This window comes from Canis lupus, chromosome 14 (assembly GCF_011100685.1).
Source record: "Canis lupus familiaris isolate Mischka breed German Shepherd chromosome 14, alternate assembly UU_Cfam_GSD_1.0, whole genome shotgun sequence".
Classification (NCBI taxonomy): domain Eukaryota; kingdom Metazoa; phylum Chordata; class Mammalia; order Carnivora; family Canidae; genus Canis; species Canis lupus.
In genome coordinates this window covers 31642610-31661099 of record NC_049235.1, presented here as the reverse complement: position 1 = coordinate 31661099, position 18490 = coordinate 31642610, and the positions used below count along the sequence as shown (strand labels likewise).

General features: G+C 36.8%; 1 pseudogene; it reads right to left on the bottom strand.

Annotated features, from left to right (window-relative positions):
- Positions 1-13399: 13399 nt before the first annotated feature.
- On the bottom strand, positions 13400-13513 carry LOC119867680 (annotated as a pseudogene).
- Positions 13514-18490: the final 4977 nt, after the last annotated feature.

Sequence of the window (18490 nt, the reverse complement as noted above, 5' to 3'; positions counted from 1 at the left end):
AAATGAGTTTCTTCTCTAGCACCTCCACTAATGCTTTTGCCTGAACCAGTGGTCTTTCAGCTTTTATCTATGGCCTTTGTAATCTTTTTGTCTATTTTCAGCCCACAGCCAGAGTAATAATGATGAAATGGAAGTCACTCTATGGACTTTGTCTTCTCTGAAGTCTATGGTGGCTCCTGGTATTCCTTAAAGTAACAGCCAAAAGGCCAGTAATGGCCCACAAAGTCCTAAGAGCGCTAGCTTTTTCTCTCTACCACTTGACCTTATCACTGTCCCATCACTTACTCCACTCCAGCCACTTTAGCCTCCTTGCTGTTTCTCAAAACACTATTCCTGCTTCAGGCCTTGATCTCCTTTATCTGTTTTTCCACAGCACTTTCTGCCTTTAACATACAGAATTTACTTATTTTGTGTACTATTTATTTTCTGTGTTTTCTCTCAGAATATAAGTTCTGTAGGGCAGAGTTTGGGGGATATTTTGTCTATTTAAATACTTTAGAGGAGTGCCTGTCTCATGATAGATCTAAGATAATGTTTGATGAATAAAAATGAAGGAGGGGAGTCTGGGTGGCTCAGTCAGTTGAGTGTCCAACCCTTGATTTCAGCTCAGGTCATGATCTCAGTGTTGTGAGATTGAGTCCCACATTGGGCTCTGCACTGAGCATGGTGCCTGCTTAAGATTATCTCTCTGCCTTTCCCTCTGCCCTACCTTTTTTATTTATTTTATTTTTTTAAAATTTTTTCCCTCTGCCCTTCCTGACTGACTTGTCCACTCATGCACTCTCTCTAAAAAAAAAAAAAAAAAAAAAAAAAAAAAAAATCAATTTTAAATTATTCAATAAAAAAAAACACAATAATTCTATTCATCATAAATGTTCTTGGGTGTCTGGGTGACTCAGCCAGTTAAGCATCTGCCTTCTGCTCAGGTTGTGATCTCAGGGTCCTGGGATCCCGCATTGGTCTCCCTGCTCTTTGGGGAGCCTGCTTTTCCCTCTCCCTCTCCCTGCCTCACCTTGCTTGTGTACTCACTTGCTCTCTCTCTAAAAAATAAATAAAATCTTTTAAGAAAAGATATGTTCTTGGAGATATGTCTGATCATGTGTCTGTATGATGTATATTCTTTTGGGTAATTTTTCTTGTCCTATAATACTGTAATCACTACAAATGTCTTCAAAGTAGGATTACACTGTCTCTGAGATCACTACTTTTTCAGCCTTCTAAACTCTCAGTAACAGATTTTAATGTCACACTGTGTCTAGAGAGTTGCTAATGCTCTATGGCCATCTATACATCATGTTATTCTTCTAGGTCCATTTCTTTTACCTTATTCCAAATTTGATTAATAGAATTTTTTTTTCTTAAGATTTTATTTATTCATGAGAGACACACAGAGAGAGGCAGAGACATAGGCAGAGGGAGGAGCAGGATCCATGCAGGGAGCCTGACGTGGGACTCAATCCTGGGTCTCCAGGATCAGGCCCTGGGCTGAAGGTGGCACTAAACCACTGAGCCACCCAGGATGCCTGGGTTTTAAATTTTTTGTTTAAATGTTATCCTTGTATCCCCCTACCAGACCAACATATCATTTCCTGATTAGGAGTGCTGTCTTCTTAGCTTTAGTTAACAGGACTGGGGCCTAGAATTAGACACTACTTAATTTTATGGTTTTCGTTTTTGTTGTTGATTTTATTTCTGATTTTTAGGGTTTTTTTTTTTTTTGAGAGAAGAAAGAGCATGTGTGGGGGGAGGGGCAGAAGGAGAGAGAATCTCAAACAGACTCCCTGCTGATCATGGAGCCCTATATGGGGCTCAATCCTATGACCCATTAAATCATGACCTGAGCTGAAATAAAGAGTCAGTTAACTTATTAAGGCACCCAGGTGCCCCTCAATTTTATTTTTATATTCATTTTGCCTATCTTCAAAATTTCAGTAAATTCTGAATACATTTCTAAACAAATCCAATAAAGAAATACATTTAGATTCTGTTCTTATTGTTAAATATTAATTGCACACACACAATGGTTTACTGTATACTTGGATAATAAACATATAGTAAATGCAGTTATCTCACAAACACATCATTGGCAATTATTGATTTTCAAGGGAGACTCTTGCACATTTTAATTAAAGATCTAGTCGAAGAATGTATTATCAATATTGTATCTAGAAGGAAACAATAGCTCAATCTAAAATACTTTTCCATTTAAAATTACTCTTCAATGGAATTAATGATGGCCATTGAATGCTATTAAAATGATATATGATGACTAATTCTAAAAGCTGCCTAATTCGGGCATCTGGGTGGCTCAGTGGTTGAGCATCGCCTTTGGCTCAGGTCACAGTGGTGGGATCCTGGGATAAAGTCCTGCATTGGTCTCCCCAAGGGAGCCTGCTTCTCCCTCTGCCTATGTCTCTGCCTCTCTGTGTCTCTCTCATGAATGAAAAAATAAAATCTTTTAATTATTAATTTTAAAAAGCTGCCTAATTTCATAAGGAAGGCTCTATGTATGTAGTTCCTTATCTGCTATTTCATTATTACAGAAGGAAAATTTGATAATGATGTCAATGTGAAATTTAGGTCTAAGTTTATGAACAATTACACATTTCTGTATATTGTAGTTAGATAGGAAGATTTCTAAAAAGCCATATGGTTATGACTGAAGTCAGTAGTTATACTTTCTATGACATGAGAATGACTCAGGGGCCCACAGAGAATAGCTTCTTTGTCTCTGCCAGTGACCTGTTTCCATGAAACAGCTGTTTATCATGTGGGATGAAATATATGCCATGATACCTAGTGGCTGGAAGAACCTCTGTTCTATGAGAGAAGGCAAATCTCTTCTCTAGCAGATTACTGTCATTTTTATAAATCTAGGAAAAGTCAAAAGAAATAAACAGGACCTACTTCAAGTCACCTGAGTCATGTTAATATTCTGTAGTAAAAATAAAAGTAATCATAGGACTTTGCCAATAAATCAAGCACCTACTGAATTTCTATTTTTTTCAACTTGAAACACTGTACCATACATGATATTTTTGAAACTGAAGCATCACCTAGTTAAACTCATATGGGATAAATTTATTTCAAAAAAAAAATTTATCTCCCAAGTGACAAAGCTTAAGAGAGCTCAAGGACCAAACATATTAAAATAATACTATAATCATGTTAATGATTATATGGATATCAGTTTAAAATAATATTCTTTATTACTGGTCTTTTGTCCTTTCTCTAAAAAGGATTATTTCAGTAGCTATTAAACTGAAGAAATGCTCACTGCTACAAAAACGTTCCATGATTAATTATAATAGTTTTGATTTTGTTTTTAATTATGGTAATTTTAAATAATTATGCTCTATTAAATGGTCTAGAAAATAGTTGTTTTCCAGAATTTAACACCCTGTTCTGGCAGACAGTGTTACCATCGCTCAAGAATTTTTTCTATTAAGTAGAGGAGTAGGGACGCCTGGGTGGCTCAGCAGTTGAGTGTCTGCCTTCAGCTCAGGGTGTGATCCCAGGTCTGGGGGTTCAAGTCTCATATTGGGCTTCCTGTGAGGAGCCTGCTTCTCCCTCTGCCTATGTCTCTGCCTCTCTCTGTGTCTCTCATGAATAAATAAAAATAAAATCTTCAAAAAAAAGGAGAGGATTATTTATAAATACTGTTCACACAGTTTATTCACAATTCCATTTCTATAGAGCAAATCAAGTTTGCTGTGTAGGACCAATCTTTTCTTTGAGGCTCTCTTCTGTGCTTTATGTTATTCTTCACTCAATTTTCTAAAGATAAGGAGGAGAATCTGGTACCAGAAATGTGTACTGCTCCAGACACTCAAATAGATCTTCCATCAGGAGTGTCCTCATCTGAAATACCTCTCTGCTGTTGACTGTTACTGTGTAGAAAACTCTAGCGCAACTGTTTCTGGGAATAAGAGGGAAAGACTCCACAAGAAAGACTAATTGGTTTTAGCTTTTGGCTCACCTGTCCCTAGTGGCAGTAGAAAGTCATAGAGACTACCTGAAACAATTCTTTAACATTCTTAAAAATCATTATGAGGACATTATCACTCTTCTTTTTCTTGATGCTGTTTGAAGCCACCCAGGTTCCCCTTTATTCACTCATTCATCTCACTCACACTGACCCTTCCTTGACAGATGTAGGAGTTTTTATGTCTGGCCTGGAAGAGCTCAATCTCCTCTCCCTGTGTTCCATAATCTCTCTCAGCTGCCCCACCTTGCTTTGAACAAAGTGGAGAAGTAGTGATGACACTGTTCTATTAGTCTATTTAGTCTCAACCTGCCAGAGCCAATCAGAAATCAAGTGTGATAAGACAGTGCTCAGTTTTACAGTCACCGTCAGAAAGCAATTCTGAGAATTAGCGCTATAGAATTTAAGAAAGATTCATTGCTTTTGATGCTTTGGTTAAGTGAGCCTCCATCTGAAACGGAGTCATTTATAAAAATTCAGGGTTTGCAGTCAGGGTGTCACATCTGTCTCATCTGTACCCTATGAGCCATTTCTTCTGCCACACTCCAAGTCAGGTTCTCATCTGACATAGAAATACTCTGACTTTAATATGCATAGAACCACCTGGGGGAACTTGTGAAGGTTCCCGAGCCCCACCACTTACACACTCAATCATACTCACAGGACATGAGCCCAGTCACCTGCTTTTTAGTTCACTCTACAGACTATTCTCATGCACACTGATGTTTGAAATCCAGACCTAGAGAACAATTGTGATGACTCCTTGATTCCCATTTGCTTTTTTATTATTTCATCTAATTTACCTTAAGTATCGTTGCTAAAATAATGGTCTTGAAAACCTTCAATGGTGTCTTATTGTCTAGTGAATTAAATATAATTCTGCTGGACTTTTAGGGATTTCCAAAAATGTAAGTAAACCTTGTTCAATATCTAACTTATTATTCACTCTTAACCTCCCCAAAATATATGGAGGATTATTTCATGTTTCTTAAATATTTACCATCCTTTTCCACCTCTAGCATTGCCCATTCTGCTCCCAATTGTTAAATTCTTATCAGTCCTTCAAGTATGCCAAATGCTCCCTCCTCCTTAAAGCTTAATCTGTCTTTCCTAGTTAGGCACAGTCTTCTTTTGAACTCCTCAAATCTCTACATTTAGGTTTATATGGTGATCACTTACCTTATATTAAGATATTAAAATAATGTAAATTATTAGTTACATCTGTATCTATATTTCTCCCTCTCGATTGTAAAATCTTCAAGGTAAAAAATTGTCTTAGTGCAGTTGATACTCAGCATTTGTTCACCTCAAATATGAAATAATTCATGCTCTATTAGTCCTTGACCTTAGCAGAAAGTCATCTATGTTCCACTGAAATTAAGGACTAAACATGTATCAACTGTTCTACATTTCAGGTGGATCTATCTTGAGTGTAAGTTTTGCTTAGAAATTTATTATTATTATTTTTACTCCCATCACCTCATCATTAGTTACCATTTGGGGATGTTTGCATACCTATTATTTTCTGATAAATTTAAATATTGGTAGGTAGACTCTAGTACTGATTTCTACCTTTATTCTTATATATGTGATACTATGAATCTTGCTAAAAACAGATATGTGAAAGGAGGGAGGATAAGAATAAGAGTGTTAAAAAGAAAAAAAATTGAGCTGATAAATCTTTAGACACTTTGTTGATAGCATGTTTCTTAATACAGGTTGAAAACCTACATTTTTTTTTAAAGTATGTAACTAGTTGTTTTTCTAATGAATTAGAATTAAAAATATCTTAAAACATTTTTTAAAACATTTTATTTATTTTGAGAAAGAGAAAAAGGGAGAAGCAGACTCTCTACTGAGGAGGGAACCCAATATGGGGCTCAATTCCAGGACCTGGAGTTCATGACCTAAGCTGAAGGCACACATTTAACTGACTGAGCCACCCAGATGCCCCCAAAATATCCTTTTGTATAAATGTTGTATAAGCACTTTGTGAGTGGCTTTTTGGGATGTAAGAAATAGAGGTGACAGAATGAAAAGCTGGCCTTTTGTGGAAGAAAACCTTATGTGGAAGAAATTACGGATGATAAAGGAAGAACACATGTATTTGGAGAGAACTGAAAAGGCCTGAAATGTAAGTTACCTGGAAGAACAGACCAGTGTAAATGTCTATAAATGAAAATTTTTGTTCTGTACCATACACTGAAATATTAGTCATAAGACTATCTCAAAAACTGTACTTTCAAGTCTTAAATACTCTGCATTTTTCCTACCATTCAAGTAAACCTAAAATATTAATCATGAGATTCAGTTTGAAGAACTGAAAGCTTCAAGCAAAGTTTTATTAAAAGAAAAAGTAGAGAGACATATAAAAACAAGAAACATACTTTCAGATAAAATTAAGCTTCAAAGTGTACTTTTAAAATCCTATTTATTAACATTTGTTTTACATGAAGAGTAGAGAACTAGGGACTTTGGAGAATAATGTCCCACATTGCCATTGGTAAAGGTGTTTTTCCTTTTCTTTTTTTTAATTGGAGAGAAGAATTATAATAATTTCTCTCCAACTCATGAAGGTTTCCAAGTCATGCATATTCTGGTAGTCAGCCATGCTGTCACAGATGGTAGGATTTCCTTATTTTTAAAGGCTGAAGAATACTCCATTATATTTATATACCACACTTTCTTTACCATTCAGATGTGAACTAGGGGATAGACTCATCCAAAAATATATGTATTCCTCCTAACATAAACACTGCATAGACATGTTAGTTTTCTACTGCTTCTCTAACAAATTTGCAGGAATGTACTGTTTTAAAATAGCATACATTTATTGTCTTATGGTTCTATAGATCAGTTCTTTAGATGGGAAGTCCAGTATAGGTCTCACTCAAGTAAAATCAAGATATACCGATGATACCAATTGCTAGCAAGGAGGCAGAGCAACAGGAACGTTTTGTCACTGTTAGTGAGAATATAAAATGGCCCAACTAATCTGAAAGATAATTTGGTGGATTCTTACAAATTTCAATATTGTTTCAGTATAAAATCCATTTATGTAGAATCATCAATCCATTTATGTAGAATCATGCTCTTTTGGTATTTACCTAACTTACTTTTTTTCCATAGGTTGTATCCATGCACTGCTCTTATTTTTCTTTTTTAAACAGTTTTATTGAAAGTATAATTGATAAAAAAAGAACTGCACATATCAAATATGTTTAATCTGAGGAGTCTGGACATAGGCAAACACCCCCATCACCACAATTGAGGTTAGAGACTTATTCAACACCTCCCAGAGTTTTCTTCTATTTGTGGGTTTTTTCATGTGTGTGTGATAACATTTAACGTATATTTACCCTCTCACCAAACTGTGAAGCGCATAATATTGTATTGGTAACTACAGGCACTATGTTATACAACAGATCCCTAAAATTTATTCATCTAGCATAACTAAAACTTTATACTCTTGCATAACAACTTACCATTTCCTCCACCCCCAACCCCTGGCAAACACTATTGTATTATCTATTTCTGTGATTTTGACTACCCTGGGTACCTCAAATCAGCTTAAGCACAGAGCATTTGTCCTTCTGTGTGACTGGCTTACTTCATCCAGCATAATGTTCTCCAGGTTCATCCATGTTATCACAGATGGTAGGATTTCCTTATTTTTAAGGCTGAAGAATACTTCATTTTATTTATATACCATACTTTACCACTCATCTGTCAATGGATACTGGTTATTTCCCTATTTGGCTACTGTTATTCCTTCTGCAATGAACATAGGAGTAAACATAGGAATGTCTCTTTGAGATTCTGATTTCAATTTAATAATTTAATTGAGCAAATACTCAGAAGTGAGACTGCTGAATCATATGGTATTTGTACTTTTAATGTTTTAAGGCATCTGTGTATTTTTTCTATAGCTGCCATACCATTTTATGTGCCCACCAACAGTGCACAAGAATTGCAATTCCTCCACAGCCTTAACATTTATTTAGATAATAATCCCAACAGAAGTGAATGGATATCTCATTATGGTTTTGATTTGAATGTACCTGATAGTTAATGATGTTGAATATCTTTTCATATACCTATTAACCATTCACTTATTGGAAAACATCTTGGTTGCTTCCTATTTGGGGCCATTATTAATAAAGCTGCCACAATGATCCCCATATAAGTGTTTCTGTGTATGGAAGTTTTCAAGTAAGTCCTTTGCCCATTTTTTTAAAAATAAGATTTATTTTTTTTACTATTAAGCTTTAAGAATCCCTTACATACTTTGGAAACTAATGCTTTATCAGATATATGGTTTGTAAGTATTTTCTCATTCCATACATTGCCTGTTCATCCTGTTGATTAACACAAATCTTTGTCAAACTGTTTCCAAAACATTAAGAGAAAAAATCCCAAATCCATTTTTTTCCCAAATCCATTTTATGAGGTCAGTATCACCCTGATACCAAAGCCAAACAAGAAAAAAAAAAATTGCAGGCCAATATGTCTGATGAAAATAGATGCAAAAATTCTCATCAAAATACTAGCAAAGCAAATTCAAGACCACATTAAAAGGATCATACACCCATGAGCAAGCTGGATTTATCCCTAGAATGCAAAGATACTTCAGTATATGCAAATCAAGGTGATAACAGCACATTAACAGAATGAAGGATAAAAATAACATGATCAGAGCAATAGATGTAGAAAAAACATTTGACAAGTTCAGCACTCTTTTATGATAAGAACACTCAATCAACAAGAAATACAAAGAACTCAACATAATAAGGGCCACATATAACAAGCCACAGCGAACATCAGAACATCATACTCAACGGTGCAACGTTGAAATCTTTTCCTCAAACATCAAGGACAAGACAATGTGTCCATTCTCACCACTTCTAGCCAACATAGTACTGACAGTCCGAGCAATTACAAAAGAAATAAAAAGTACCCAAATAAGAAATAATCAGGTAAAATTATCTATTGGCAGATTAGATGATCTTATAAGTAGAATACTATAAGGCTCCACCAAAATCTGTTAGAGCTCATCAACAAATTCAGTGAGGTTACAGGATTAAAAAAAGGGTGGGGGGGGGATCTGTGGGTGGCTCAATGGTTTAGCGCTGCCTTCAGCCCAGGGTGTGAATCCTGGAGACCCGGGTTTGAGTCCCATGTCAGGCTCCCTGCATGGAGCCTGCTTCTCCCTTTGCCTGTGTCTCTGCCTCTCTCTCTGTCTCTCATGAATAAATAAATAAAATCTTAAAAAAAAAAAAAAACTGACAGCAACATACAAAAACCAGTTGTGTTTCTATAAACTAACAACAAACCATGTGGAAAGGAAAAAAAGGGAAACAATTATATTTACAACAGCATCAAAAATAATATAATACTTAGGATTAAACTTAACCAAGAAGGTGAAAGACTTGTAGCTAATATCTACAAAACATTGATGACAGAAATAAAAGACAAAAATAAGAAGACATCCTGTGCGCATAGAATGGAAGATTTAATATTGTTAAAATGTCCATACTGTCTAAAGGGATCTATAGATTTAATACTATTCCCATCAAAATCCCATTGGCAGTTTTATAGAAATAGAAAAAACAAATCCAAAATTTGTAGGAAACCATAAAAGCCCACAAATAGTGAAAGCCATTTTGAAAAACACACCAAAGCTGGAGGCATCACACTTCTTAATTTTAAAACATATAGTAAAGTAGGTATACAGTACAGCTACAGTACTATGTCACAGGCATAAAAACAGACTTACAGACCAATGAGATAGAACCAGAGCCCATAAGTAACCCCACACATGTACATCAACTCATCTTTGACGAGGATGCCAAGGACATAGAATGGGGAAAGGATAATCTCTTCAACAAATAGTACTGGGAAAATTGGTTATCCATATGCCAAGAGAAAAGAAAAGAAAGAAATGAAATTAGGCCCCACCTTATGCCATACACAAAAGTCAACTCAAAATGGATTAAAGATTTCAACATAAGACCTGAAATTGTAGAACTCCTACAACACCACATAGGAGAAAAACTTCTTGACATTGGTCTTATAAATGATTTTTTTGTGAGTCGAATGCTAATAGTGCAGAAGACAAAATAGACAAGAGCTAGTACAAATTTAAAAACTTCCAGTAGCAAAGGAAACAGTCACTGGCATGAAAAGGTCAACTACAGAATGGGTGAAAATATCTGAAAACTATCTGATAAGGAATTAACTTCCAAAATATATAAGGAACTTCCACAACTCCATAGAAAAAAAAATCCGATAAAAAATGGGCAAGGACTTGAAAACTTAGTTGAAAACTCATGGCCACACAAACACTTTCACATTAATCATTATAGCAGCCTTATTCTTAATTGCCAAAAATAGGAAGCAACCAAAATGTCCTTTAATAGGTGAATGGGGGAAAAAAGTTGTACATCCATTCAATAGTCTTTGCTAATAAAAAGTAATGAACTATCAAACCATGCAGAAACGTGAATCTGAAATGCATTTTGATAAATGAAAAAAAGCAGTTTGCAAAAGCTGCAAACTCCATAATTTCATTTATAAGACATTCTAGAAAAGGCAAAACTGTAAAGATAATGAACACATTGCTAGCGGTTAGGGGGATGTTAAATTGGTATAGCACAAAAGTTTTTAATATAGATTAAACCACTCTATATAAAAAAGGAATAGTGGATATATGGCATTATGTATTTATAAAAACATTATTATTATTAATAAAAATCTAGTTGTTTCTCCAGGGATAGGTATTAACGATTCTGAGGTCACTGTACATGTACACTGAAATCAAACAATTAAACTGAAATGGATAGTGGGAGCAAGTTTTCTCACAATTGGAGTAGGATATTACAGATAAGCAAGGGGAAGAGACTAGAATGATCCATGTAGTGATGGATGAATGTTGGAGACCTCCACATGAACACATTTTCAGCTCAGTATCAATAAATATTGTCCCATATAAAAATTTATAGGTATGTATATGTACACAAGTTAGTGTTTACGTATATATTTCCTTCTTATGCCACCTGAAGAGGCCTAAAAGCAATGGCTCCCTGGTAGCAATGAGCCCACCTGACATTCAGATCTTGGTTTATATTATCGTTCACCAATATAAATAACCAGAGCTTCTTGGGGGGGAAAGACAACTGATTCTGGGACTGATTCTAGGGTCAGAAAAACTACAAGAGGAAACTGGAGCATCCTGAATTGTCAGAAAGTAAGGCAACACTGAAAACAAAATAAACAAACAAACAAAAAAAATAAGGAAAATAAAACAAAACCACAGTAATGTGAGTAGGTCAACAGGACATAGGAACAAACTTAAAGAACTCCCAGTGGCTTAGGCAGAACAAGTTATCAACAAAATAAAGTAGTGTTGCATTATAAACCAAAGTATGAGTCATGAGTCCATACTGCTATAAATCATTTACTCAAAAAATAGAGAACAATCTGTACATAATTCCAAATAATTTACACAGATATTCCATATTCAAGAAGGTAGAACCTAACTCCCCACTCTTTATGTATGGGTTGCATATTATAGGTTTCTTCCAAAGACTAGAGTATGGAAAAAAAGAAAAGAATTTTACAGTGGAGAGAACTGACCAATACAGTCTAGCCAGGTGATCAAGGGATTCTCCTGCCTTTTGCCATACCATTAAACAAGAAGGAACAGAGATAATGGAAGAGACAAATGCACAATTTGTGTTGTTGCTTCCAAATGTAGCCATGCTCAGATATTCATCAGGTCCAGACTCCAGTCCCCAAATACAGCTCACCCAAGGCTTCTCAGGAAATCTTCAGATGAGTTTCAGTAGTGGTGGAATAAATCCAAACTGAGAGATATTGAGAATAAGTACTGAGCCAGAGTGTGAAATTTTTCTGTCTCAAAGTTTGGCTTTGACCCTGTGACTGGCAGAGAGTCAGCCTCCTATTTTCTGTTGTGGGCCACAGCATGCCCTCCCCTCCACCCCACAGTGTCCTCAGAAGCATCAAAAGAATGTCAGGGGAAACCCAGATCAGAAGTCAACAACTAAGCAAATGTCTCTCAAAATGAAGGGAACTGAGGGGGAGAATTTGCTCCTTGGTTGGCTCCAGAGAATGTGGCCTCAGAGGGTTGCGTTATCAAGTTTCATAAACTTATTTGTTTTGTTTGGGGAAATGAGATAGTTGCTTTATTCATTTTCTATTGCTGTTGTAAAAATGAACAGAGATGGGGCAGCTTACAACAACATGGATTTATGCTCTTATATTTTTGGAGGTCAGAAGTCCAAAATCAGTTTCAATGAGCTACAAACAAGATGTTGGCAGGCCTGAGTTCTTTCTAGAGGCTCTGGGACACATGTATTTTCTTCTCTATCCTCTAGAGGCTATCAGCATTTCTGGTTCAAGGCTGCCCTTCTCCATCATAACCTGAAACAACAGGCTGAGTCGTTCTCATGTTGCCCTCTCTGACTCTCTGCAGCTGCAGAAAGCTCTTTGCTTTAAAGAACGCATGTGAGGGGCAGCCCGGGTGGCTCAGCTGTTTAGCACCTGCCTTCAGCCCAGGGCCTGATCCTGGAGACCCGGGATCGAGTCCCACTCGGGCTCCCTGCATGGAGCCTGCTTCTCCCTCTGCCTGTGTCTCTGCCTCTCTCTCTGGGTCTCTCATGAGTAAATAAATAAAATCTTTAAAAAAAAAAAGAAGAACGCATGTGATTAGATTGGGCCCACCTAGAAAACGCAGAATACCCATCCCAACCATTCTTAAGATTAACTTCCATCATCTGTGCAAAGTCCCTTTGACATATAAAATAACACTCATCAGTTCTAAGAATGAGAACACAGACATGGAGGGGGGCACTTTGGCACACCTGAGCATTGTCAATTCATATGTATCTGTAGTTATTCACTAGATTATTAGCTCCCACAGACATTTCAAACACATGTTCTTCAAAACTAAATTCATCTTCCACCAAATGTGTTTCTTCCTTGATGGGGATATGTCCAACCAACAACTTAAGCTTGAAGCTGAAAAACATTTTCCTGCAATCCTTTATCAGATTGGTAAATCTGCTCATTTTAATTCCAATATTTCTTCAATCTATCCGTGCCCTGCACCTCTGCTACCATTAACTACACTTGTGCATTTGTCATTTACCTGAAAAGAAAGTGCTTCTTAATTAATGGGGTCTGGCCTTTTGCTAGTTGATGTGAATAAGGTACCCATGTTGCCCACCTTAATGAAATTTACAGAAAAGCCTGGAAAACACACATATATAAATAAATAAACATGTATAATAAACATGAATAATAAATGCCCTGGAAGAAGACATTCCTGATCCTTCTAATCAGGACCCATGGTGAAGTTTTCAAAAACTGAAGTTAAAAATTTGTGAATTTTCTAGAAAGATGCTATCAAGTTAATATCATGAATTTGTGTGTCCTCCTTGTGCAGGGACCATGCTAATCTTCTCTGTATTGTTCCAATTTTAATACATGTGCTGCCAAAGGGAGCACAAGCTGACTAACTTAACTGCAGTAAAATTTAATACCTTTATAGATATGTCACTTTTCCTTGATTCTATAATATAAATATGGGAAAGAAGACTGTGAAATTCTTTGTTAAATATGGCAACTTACTCTTAATAAAATCAAGCTAAAATGCCTTTTTGAATTCATCTTGATAAATCGTTGTCCAAACGGAGTTAACTTTCGGACTAGATATAAAGAATCCCACACTAGATATAATGAATCAGAATGGCTAAGGTCAGGCCTGTGAGATGTATTTTAAACAAGTAGCCCATGAGTTGTTGTACACATTAACATTACGAAATTATTGAACCAATTTCAACTCACCAATACTCTGTTCCATTTCCAGGTTCTATAGTCTCCACAGTCCTCAGCTCTGACTTCTTTTTGTCTCCAAAGTCTGGAACAGCAGATAGGATCCTCACCCTAGGACTCTCTGACTCTCCTTTCATGGACACATCTCTGACCAGAGCTGGGAAAGTTTCTCTGCTTTGAGAGAAAGACACAACTGATTAGATTGTTTCCATCTGGATAATCCAGATTTCTCTCCTTGGTTCAGGTTTCCTTCAAATTAATTCCACCTCTATAAAGTTCCTTAAGCCATGTAAAGCAGCAGAATCAAAAGTTCCAGGCCTTAGGAGGCAGGCATCTTTGAGGAGAGAGGGACATAATTCTTCCTGCCACTATATACATTGTGTACTAAGGGCCCCCTTTTTTTGTTGTTGAAGTAGAATTTATACATAATGTTACATTAGTTTCAGGTGTACAATCTAGTGATTCAACAATTCCATATGCTATGCTGAGAGTCCTTTCTTAGCTGCCACACATTAAGTACTGTATTGATCATTAGTACATTCATTTTATCCAACTAGAAACAAGAGTGGAGAGAAAACTTTCAAGAGACATACCAATGAGACATTTTACTACTCAACTTTTGATCCAAAATGGAGTCTTGAATTCAAAGAGAGAAACTGTGTCTTTCAATATTCTACATAGGTCTCTATTTGACTTCTAATAGTAATATGCACCTAGTTAAATGCATATAAAAATGCATATAAATGATATAAAAGTTAAATAAATGGCCAATTGCTTAATAATTCTTATAGGAGCTCATATGGCTATAGGATCTTAAAGTATTATTTTAGTAAGTAATAACTGAATTAGGATTCTCCAGAGAAATAGAACCAATAGGATATGTTATGGAGATTTAGTATGAGGGATTGGCTTACACAATTATGTAGGTTGAGTCATCCCACAACTTGCTGTCAGCAAGCTGGGGACCCAGGGACAACGAATGGTGTAGTTCCAGTCCAAACCCAAAGGCTTGAGAACCAGAGGAGCCAGTGACATAAATCCCGATCTAAGTCTGAAGGCCCAAGAAATTGGAGCACTAAAGTCTGAGGATAGGAGAAGATGGATGTCCTACTTTAAGCAAAGAGCAAATTCATCCTTCCAACACTTTTTTTTTTTAATCTATTCAGGCCCTTCAAGGGTTAGATGATGCCTACCTACATTGGTGACAGTGGATCTTCTTTATTCAGGCTACTAATTCAAATGTTAATTTCTTCCAGACACACACACAGATACAACCAGAAATAGCATTTTACCAGTTCTCTGAGCATCCCTTAGCTCAGTCAAGTGGACACAGAAAAGTAGCCGCTGTTATCAAATGTCTGTAGTGTGTTTGCAGATCTCTGATTTGGATTATCCTCTTTGTCCATGTATCATCCTAGCATCAACACAAAAATCAAACATGAAGACTTCTACACATCCTACAATTCTTATTTCAGCATAGTCTCCTAGAGTAAATTGTCATCAGCTTTTAAAGTTTGAGGCATACTGGCTTGTACTGTTGGTGATATATGTTTTTGTAGTTTTGTGGCAAGCTTAGGAACTCTCTAAGGAGTTATGGATTGAAGCTTAGGAGACATTGAACTTGAGATGTTGAAATTTTTTGTGAGAAGATTGATTGGTTTGTAGTATAGATTAGGAGTAAAAGAAATGAAAGGCAAATGAATTAAGACCTGCTTTATTTTCAAACTGACCACAGTTCTTTTAGACAAGAAGGACCTCCTGACACTTTGAAGAGGAAGATGCCATAATCAAAGCTATATAAACAGCAGTGCAACAAGGTAAAATCTCCCCAAGGCACAGTGCACTCCTTGTTTGTGCAAACTTACAATCCTCTACCCAGGAAACCCCACAATGACATACTGTTGTCATCACACTACTCAGAGATAAACAAATCCAGTACAGATGTGCATTTGTGGGAAGATGTTCATACACTTCATTTGAACTTCTCTGCTTACCATTAAGATTCAAGAAATCTTGGTTGGTTGGTTTCAGATGGAAGTTTGGTGAGGCAAGCACAAAGGAGCATGTAACTATACTTACTTTCACCCTTGAGCACCAAAGTGAATTAAGTTTGTATCAGGAAGGATTAAAACAAATACTTTTCTAAATGATGCAGTGCTCTGAAATACAGGAACATGTTCCAAAAAATGATTGCGCTGAGCCCATAAACAGGCATTTTATTACATAAAGATCTCCATAAAAGAATGGGTTAAGGAAGTCTACTGTCATGCCAATCCCATTGTTATAAATCTCTTTAAATCTACTTGATGTCATCGAAAACGTATTTGAAAGGAGGATATGTTACCCTTGTCTGTTCAACAAGATACCAGAAATTTTCCCCCACATGCATTTCTTGATTAAAGCTCAGATGTCTTTCCCCGAGCTGACTGCATCATCAGAGAATGCTTTTAGTGGATTCTCAAATATTTCCTAAAGGATTCCTGAATGTTGAACTAGCTGTGATAACACAGTAGCAACAGAGGGTATCCAACATCAGGCACGATTTAATAAGGAGACTTGGCTCATGTCTCCCCATTGTTTCTGTGTGCATGACAATTCATCAGTGGCTTTGTCATACAAGTACCTCATCGGGCATCCTTTTCTCCCCGTTGTCTCTTATTCCTAGAGGAGTACTGGAAACAGACAAAAGCTTTTTCCTTTTCTCTCTCCCTAATCCCAATGCTTCATGTGACCTCAGCCCATGACAAGTGTAATGTAGCTTACTAGAAAGAAAAAAATTCAAATGTCAAAAGATGAAATCAGTTGGGCAGAGCTGAGCAGTGAGTTAGAGATTGAAAAACAAAAATCACAGTAAACTTACCCACTACAAACCTTTGACAGAACACAGATGCCTGTGAAATTGGCATCTCCACTCCTAACTCTTAACATGTTCCAGACATATTCTCCTGGCTGCCCTTAAACATCTGCAGTCCCATAATAGCCATCGTCCACAAACAGAAGTAGCTACTTTTCCTCTCATTCATTTTTTTTTCACTGTAATCGTTTTTGCCACTTTTGCCATCATTCTTCCCAGACTAGACACCTTGAAACCATCATTTGGCAAAATATGTAATAGACTCTCAATTTCTTTTAGATGTTCAAAGTTTCATAGTTTAGGCATGTTCTAGAAGCTTAATGACTTCTAGATGGAGCTTAACCTCGTGAACCAAACTGGGAAAGACACCTATTTTTGAAATCAATCATTAAAAACTTAAAGATATAAAATAACTGGAATATTTAGAGGTGGTGAAAGAGGACTTCAACTACTTCCATTTTGACCTCGGTCTGTACTTTCTAATTGATTAAGTTCTTCTTTCCAGCTTTTCTCTTAACGCAGGCAAAAGACCATGAAGGCAAAGCACCTCCTAATGGGAACTGAAACTACCCCCTTAAGCGTAAGACTGCCCTGACCCAGCAAGACCCCATGTGACTGACCCTGAGACAATGATCAATTTGACCTTCACTCCCCACTTGATGTACCCACTGGCTTTTGTCGCATGTTTTCCTTATATAAACCTGGAAGTATTTTTGGCACTTTGGAGACAGCCTTTGAGAAGTTAATCCATTGTCTTCCTGGTGTTGACCTCAGTGAAATAAATTCCTTTCTGGTTTCACCACCACTGGTTTTTCTGCTTTTGGATTTTGTTAGTGGCAGGTGGCCAAACCTTATCTGTTTGGGACCCCCGGAGACAGGTGTTCTTGCTCTCTTGTGCTTCAGCTGCAGTGGTCGGGAAGTGACAACAAAATCATCAATACCAATAGTATTGAAGGTGCTTTACAATGTCAATATTTGGGCACCTGGGTGGCTCAGTGGCTGAGCATCTGCCTTTGGCTCAGGTCATGATCTCAGGGTCCTGGGATTGGGTCTCCCTCTGCCTATGTCTCTTCCTCTCTGTCTCTCATGAATTAAAAAAAAAAAATCTCTACAGTGTCAATATTTTTCACACATGTAACTAGTATTTGAATGAGACACCTCCTTTGAATGAGTTTTTTTAATGATCTATATTCCTCTGAAGACCTAAGAAAAATCTTTAATATAACTGCAATAATAAAGTCATTTTAAGATATCTATCTGTATCCTTTACTCACATAAATCTCTATTTTTATGATGTGCATCCCTCTAAGGGCTGCATTGATGGTTATGAAAACAGCAGGAAGAGAACAACTGTAACATTCGTTTCTAGTCACCATCCTCATTCACAGCTCTGACATTTTCCCTCTTTGAGATTTGCTTCTATGGTGCATTCCAATTGGGTGGGGGCCAGCAGCATGGGCAGGATAGCAAGGGAGAGACTGTCCACCATGAGGTGGTGGTGAGGGGCTCTAGTTACAGGGTGGAGTGAGGAAATATGGGGATGTGTGCAATTTTCCCTTTTTTGGTAACTCTGCCTGGTTGTAAGTAGTCCATTCGTTAGTTATGGCTTATGGCATTTTGAGGTAAGACACTTAATGAGCCTGTTTGTATTCAGGTCAAGGGTCACTGAGGCCCCTTTTGCCTTGTGGAAATTTCTATTGCTCTGTCTTTTACCTAAAAGGCTTTTATAGCACTCATTAAGATGAGTTGGTTTTTATTCAAACAAGGGCAAACATGTTGCTACACTGCCCTTGAGA